We start from the raw sequence: 7,405 nt of genomic DNA on the forward strand, positions 1-7,405 counted from the left end.
TCCAGGGAGGGACGAAGCTCCATCTCTGGTCAAACGTGTGGCCTTGCTCTAAAGCCTCCGCCTCTGCCTTCGGCCTCTCTTGAGGGCCTCCTTCCCGGAGATGTCGGCCCTGACCCCTCCCCGCCCCTCCCCTCCTGCTCTGCTCTTTTTTCCTCAGTGGCATGGGTCACCCCTGACGTCCTAGTGTGGTCACCGATCTGCTCTGCTCTGTGAGATCAGACACTGTCACTGTGGTTCACTGCCGCGGGCCTTGTGCTGGAACGGCCCCCGGCGTCCAGTGCTCTGTAGACCACTGTCCAATAGGAGGAAGAAGGTGGCGCTGAAGGAGGAGCTCTTCGGGGCAGTCCTGGCCCCAGCTCGGACACAGGACTCGGGTGAGATGCTGGCCACACCCTTGGCCCCAGAGAAGCCCCCGTGCTGGATCCCGTCCTCCAAACACCCGTGAGGAGCCACAGTGTTGTGAGCCCCACAGAGACCCAGCACCTGCCTCCTGGGGTGGACGCTCCAGGAAGAGTCCACTGAGAGTCCTCCCAGCCCCCGAGGCTCCCCGGCTGCCCTCTCTCCAGGTGCTGCTGGGGACTGCACTGTGACCCCCGAAATCCATACGTTGAAGCCCCAGTGCCCAGCGTGAGGGTACTTGAGGACCAGGGCTTTGGAGGGTAAGTAGGTCAGATGAGGTCTCAGTGTCCCTCGGGTGGCATTGGTGGCTTTATAAGGAAAGGAAGGGGAAATCGTTCCTTCTCCACCGTGGGAGGACTTGGCCAGCACAAACCAGGAAGAATGTCCTCCCCAGGCACCAAGTTGGCCCAGAGCCTTGATCTTGAACTTCACAGCCTCCAGAATGGTGAGAAGTAGGTGTCCGCTGTTTAAGGCGCCTGGCCTGTGGTAACTTTGCTGTGGCAACCAAGGGTGACTAAGAGCTTGCCGGCCAGTTGCCTGCGTCCTAAGATCCACAGGCTCCACTCTCTGCTGGGACGTTTAGAAACCAGAGTTCTGTGTGGGGGTGGACAGCAACCAGAGTGAAGGGGCCTTTAAGCCAGAACAAGGAGGCCAAGGAGAATAGCTCTTGCTCACCCCTGGGCCTTTGCACATGCTGCAGCTTTCTTCCCACTCCTAACTTGTATCACTGGCCGGCTCCTCCTGCCCTCTGGGTCTCAGCTTCAACGCCACCTTCTCAGGGGAGCCTCCTGGGCTCTGATTAACCCCCATCCCTACCCCACTCACCCCTCTGGCTTCCTGCACGAGTGCACCCACCCCTAGAGGCAGAAACTGTTCCCTTGCCATCGTCTCCGCCTGGCATGTCCTGTGAGCACCCGGGGACAGGGCTCCCAGCAGGCGTCCTCGGTGCTGGCCCCTCTCTGTGGGCACAGCTTCACCGGGGTTAAGTTCCTCACCGGGGGCTTCCGTCCCGGGAGGTGACGGTTGAGCTACAACCTGAGGACGAGGAGCGACCACTCGAAGGTTTGGCGAGAGACCCCTAAGTGCAGCATTTTGGAAAAAGGAAGCCCACTGCAGGTGGGGGTGGGGAGAAAGCCCCGGGCTGCCTGTCCTGTGGGTCGGGGACCCCAGCCAGCCACAGCCACCTCTGGACAGTAGGCCTGGCCCGTCCAGTCAGTGTTGGGCAGATGGATGGATGGCAGAGGACTGGTCAGCGAGTCCCAGGGCCTACTGTACTGAGCCGAGGCCTGGCCTGTTGGTGGGACCGGCCGGGGGCCTCTGCTGCTCCCCACTGACTCCCCCGACTGAGGAGGGGACGGGGGCTGCAGGCTCGTGGCTCCCACCTGGACCTTGGCAGGTGCAGACCACCAAGGGAGAAGGCTCTGGATCCAAGCGTACAGCCCAGTCGTGAGGTCTGTGGCCTGCTGCAGGGGTCAGAGGCTGGCTCTTCCCCGGCCTCCCCCACCAGGCTTGTGCTAGGCCAAGGCCTCCTGGTCCTCCACAGGCCCCGGGCGGAGAGGACTGGCCACCGAGGCCCGTGCAGAGGCAGAGCTGGGCCACCCCTCTGGCCACGTCCACAGCCCTCTCGCTGGCTGCACCCCCACCCAGATCTCTGGGTACAGACTAAGCAGTGGCCTCCTCGAGGGAGGAGAAGGACCCAGCCCCACCCTGTCACTTGACGACCTAGCCTGGGTTTTAACCCCTCATGGGGGTGGCCGGAGACACCGGTGGGGCCAGCCCTGGGGCCCCACGGAGACCTTAAGAGTGGGCCGCTCTCCTGAACCTGTGTCCCCACTGCTCTCCCAGGACCCTGAGAGGACCTTCCAGGACAGTGGCAGGCAGTGGGCTTTGACATTTAAAAACCAGAAGATAAAAACCCGTGTCCTTGGGACAGGTCACCTCCCCTCTGGTCCTGTTTCCGCTCTTTCTCCAAGTCTGCTAGAGACTGCGTGAGGAGATGCCCACGCAGGTCTCCTGTCTGGTGCTCAGTGACCCTGAACCCCTCCCCCGCCCATGTTTTTCTTGCCGTAAGTATATTTTAGGTCTCCCCTGCCCCCGCCACTGACCGCCATGTCGCTAACTGCTCTGGCCTTCAAGCATTTGGGCCCCGGGGACACCTCAGGTCTCACGTCTTGTACACACACTTTCAGGCAAGGACAAACTAAGCCCAAGGTCAAAGCCAAAGCTGAGATTTAGACTCCGTGAGGCCCTCGCGGTGCTGCAAGAATCCCAGCCAGGGGCTCCTCCCTGGATCCTGGCTCCCCGTCACCCGGCTGTGCCGCCTGGAGCCAGGCCCTTCCCCACCCTGGGCCCCCACTGCCCAGGGGAATCTAGGGGCCTGAGCCGGTGCCTGATCCCTCCTTAGCCAGCTCTGAGGCTCCGTGACTCAGAGCAGCAGCCACCAGGGGGGACCTGTTTAAGAAGTCACAAGGGTGGCTCACCTTGCCCCAGGCAGGTCACACTCGCACTTTGCTTGTGCCAACCTCTCACCTAGGCACGCCTGTCCCAGCCTGGTGAGTGGCTGCATTCAACCACACACGTGTTCACCCTCACACGTGGCGCCCTCTGAGGGTTAAACATGGGGCAGCCTGGGTCTCCTGAGGACGGTGCCTGGTCTGACCCCATCAGTGTCCAGCACGGGGCCTGGCACCCAGGGGTGAGAATCTATCCATCAGATGAATGAACAAAGGCAAGGCCACCGTCCAAGGCAAACGGCAGCCATCGGGCGTCCCCCTGTCTTGCTGAGGGCCAGTCCCCGCCAGGTCCCTCCACCCCAGCAAGCGGCCTGGGCCCACTTGGCCCCCAGCATCACTAATGAGCATTGATCCCAACGCGCCCCATCCGTCATGCCGCCGAGCGCCTTTCCTTCAGGATCGTCAGGAGCAGATGTATCATCGGTGACCAGAGGCCCAATAAAGCAGGCACCTGGCGAAATCTAGGACTCAACTCGTAAAGGCCTTAAAAGCATTTTTCAATTATGAATGGCCTGGGGGGAGCCATTCGCTCATCGCCGGGGGAGGAATAAAGATGGAAAATAATAGCATATCAATATCGTTGCAGCTCCCAGGGTTAATCTGCAAGAGTTAAAGTCCTTCTTCTCCCACCGCCCAAGCGCTCAGGTACGCTAGGAAGGACTGGGCCAAGGTGGCCGTCATAGGGACCCCCGTGGGCAGAGCCACCTCCCAACGGGTGGGCACCTTAGGTGCCTTGACCTTCTCCTTACTGCCCCTGTGGCCTCAGCCCTGGCTGAGCAATCTCCTGACCCACAGGAGCCTCCAGGCCAAGATCTGCAGCATGGTTAAAAGGTCCTTATCCCAGCTGCGGTGACGGTCACTCCAACCTACACGTGCCACAGAATCTCCTAGAACTGTACAAAGAAAAAAACAGTATTATAAAAACTGGACGAGGGTACATTTCTCGACTATTCCGCAAATTATTGTGAACCTTAGGCATTTCAAAAGAGGAAATCATTACAGAAAATACAAAAAAAAATTTAAATGTGAAAGCAGTTTGTGCAGGAGGACAGGGGACAGGCCCCCCATGGACGTTTACATGGGCACAGAGGCTGTACCCATTTGCGCCCCCTGGTGTGACAGGCAGAATGAGGCCACCATCACCACGGCCAACCCTGAGCCCCAGGACCTGGGGGTGTGACAGGTGACACACCAACGGGAATGAAGGTTGCTGATCAGTTGACCTTGGACTGGGAGCTTATCCTGGGCTACCTGGTGGCCCATAGAGCCACAAGGTCCTTGTCAGGGGACAAGAAGGCAACAGAGGCAGAGACTTGGAGGGGCTACCCTGCTGGCTTTGAAGATGGAGGAAGGGTTCACGAGCTGAGAGATATAGGAAGCTTCTAGAAGTTAGAAGGATAAGGAGACAGATTTTCCCACAACCTTTGAAAAGAACACAGCCCTGCCCACACCTTGACTTCAGCCCAGGGAAAGCCATTTGGGGTTTTCTGTCCCTGGAATCATAAGACAACAAGTGTTTTTTTTTAAACCATCCATAGGAAACTAACTTATCTAGTAATCACTGTTTTTGGATTCAATATAGGCACTCACTCTTAGACTCAATAATTTTACTCCCAAAGAAAATCTTTGGTCTGCATTAGGACACGGCTATGGTGAGAAGATATGTACAAGAATGTTCATGGCCATATTTTTCAAAATGCTCCTCCTAGAATCATCCAAATGTCTTTCAGGAGGGGTGGAGAAGTTCACTGTGGTATATTCTGTTATGGAGTATTATACAGCAGTGAAAACATGAGTGGATTTCATAAAAATGTTGAATGAAAGAATAAAATCACAGAAAGTCATGGAGTAGGATTTATTTATATAAAGCTCCAAAATATTTTGTATTTTATTTTATTAAAGAATAAAACTGGGGGCTGAGGATGTGGCTCAAGTGGTAGCGCGCTTGCCTCGCATGCGTGCGGCCCGGGTTCGACCCTCGGCACCACATACAAACAAAGATGTTGTGTCCGCCGAAAAACTAAAAATAAATATTAAAATTCTCTCTCTCTCTCTCTCTCCCTCTCTCTTAAAAAAAAAGAATAAAACTATAAGGAGAAGAAAGAATGATTAATACAAAGAGATAAGAAGGATCAAGACCCATAAGGAGGCTCCAAGGTCACCTGATTTCTGGAGCAGGTTGGTGCAGATACAGGCATCTGTTTTACCATCATAATTATAGATATTACATGAATAATTATATATCATTATAATCATCATGACTTAAACTGTACACGAATGGTTATAAATCCTGTTGAGTGGACAGTACAGTTTGCAATGAAATAAGCATTCTTCAGTGTCCTTGCTTTGACCTTCACCATGACACCTGACCTTCACCATGACACTGAGCAAGACAAATGGGACCCTTCGCCTTCCTTTTACAAGGGATGAAACTGAGACTGAGGAGTTAAGGGACTTACTCCAGGTCACCCGCCCTCCCCAAGCCCCATCTCCCCCACTCTTCCCTCTCTCCGTGTTCTGGCTTCTCTGAGTTCAAGTAGAAGAGAAAATAGGAGTCTCCTTCCAGCTTTAGAATCTCAAAAAGGGGAAGTCAAAACACCTTCTCAGAAATTTCTGGAGATGAAGTAAAGAGCAAGAAAGAACTCCCCACCCCTTAGATACGTGAAGATCCCTGGTGGCGCGAGTTCCAGTGTGCGTAGTGGGGTGACAGGAGGGACCTGGGGTGCACTGGAAGTGGCAAGGAGTGGTGCAGAGACTGTGGATCCTGGGAGAGGAGGGCCTCTGTGTCTTTCCCCCAGGCCCAGCACTAGGGGAGAACAACAGATCGTCAGACGGCTTCAGGGGATGTGGAAAACATCCACCATCTCACTTCCAGACAGTACCCAGCGGGGGGCAAGACCTCAGAGTATCAATGGCTGGGCAGGGTGTGGGCTGGTGGCGCCTTGGAGAGCTTCAGTGAGCTTCCTAAAGCCGGTTTTGGGTGGAAGATATGAACAACCAAAGACTGAAATGAGAAAAAAGGAGATAACACTACAGAACCTACAGATAATTAAAAGTATTTAAATAGTAATATGCCGCAGTCCGGCTGCAGCAAAATAACCGGGGGGTGACGAATAACTTGTGTACGTTGATACAGCAGGAGTAGGAGCCGTTTATTGCAGGACAGGAGCAGTATTTATACATTCCACAGAGCTTATCTAATTAGCATAAACTAGATACATCAGTCAACCAATAAGGAATCTCTACACTTAATGGCTCGCTTTTGTTACTTCTCAAACCACTCCCTCTGGCATTTTGCCAGGCACCATCCAGACTTGTTTACAACTCTAACATTCCCCTGGCAAAATGCCAGGTGTTATTTTGACTTTTTTACAGACTCTAACAGTAATAAGATTGTGGTTTTACACTAATAAATTTGGTAATTTAGATGAACTGGAAAAAATTCTTCAAGTTCCTTACATAAACTGACAGAAGAAGAAATGGAAAATCCAGATAGTTCTATATATTTTATTCTATTTTTTTTTTATTGATATTATTATTAGGTACCATGGACAGAACCCAGGGGTGTTTCACCAATGAACAGCATCCCCAGCCCTGTCATCCATCTATCTATCTATCTATCGAGTCCAGGTCTCACTGTGTTGCTCAGGACCTTGCTAAATTGCTGAGTCTGGTCTTGAACTTGTGGTCCTCCTTCCTCAGCCTCCTGAGTCACTGGAATCAGAGTCACACACCCTGTGCCTGGCTACATGTTTTATTCATTTATTTTTGACTGTTCTAAATTGCTTCATCATACCTGTATGTATTAGCGGTAACAGTGAAGCTGGAGAGCGCTGCACCTTCTCCAAGCTACACAGCGAAGACCACCAATAGAGTGTGGAACGTGTGGCCCTTTCCAAGGTCAGGACTCTTGCTGCCTGCAGACATCAGCCTGGGCATCTCCCCGTGCCTGTGGACTGGCTTGGGGTTTCTTCTGTCAGCTTTATGTATTGGATTCATTTGGAAATCCTCAAGAATCTGTATGTGGAAACTCTGCCAACCCAGGAAGAATTCAGGACTCTCAGGGCCCCACAGTGACTTCAGCTCATCCCTCAGTGACAAACCAAAAACAATAAGGAGCAGTTTACCCATTTGCATATCATCCTTGAGCAGGGGCTTATCTTCTCTGCAGCCTTCCAACCTTAATGTAGGTGCTGCCAAAGCAAACTCCATTCTATATTTTTTAAGGAAAATATTATTTTAAAATTTCCACTAAAAAAACACAGATGGTTTCATTGATGAATTCTTGCAAATTCATATAAAGGAAGAATTGATATCAATCTTACACACGCTTCCAAAGAATAACTGGAAAATAACATTTCCTAACATATCTTTGAGGCCGATTTCAACTTGATAAGAAAACACTGCAAGAAAGAAAACCGCAAAACCATCTTAATCCAGTAACCCCTCGAGTCTCAGTTGCTCATTTGGAAAACAGAGATGACCGCAGTTCT

At 52.5% G+C, this 7,405-nt stretch overlaps 1 pseudogene; it reads right to left on the reverse strand.

Annotated features, from left to right (window-relative positions):
• Positions 1 to 7,019: 7,019 nt before the first annotated feature.
• LOC114094557 (U6 spliceosomal RNA) lies at positions 7,020 to 7,117 on the reverse strand (annotated as a pseudogene).
• Between the last annotated feature and the right edge of the window lie 288 nt (positions 7,118 to 7,405).

This window comes from Marmota flaviventris, chromosome 10, assembly GCF_047511675.1.
Source record: "Marmota flaviventris isolate mMarFla1 chromosome 10, mMarFla1.hap1, whole genome shotgun sequence".
NCBI lineage: Eukaryota > Metazoa > Chordata > Mammalia > Rodentia > Sciuridae > Marmota > Marmota flaviventris.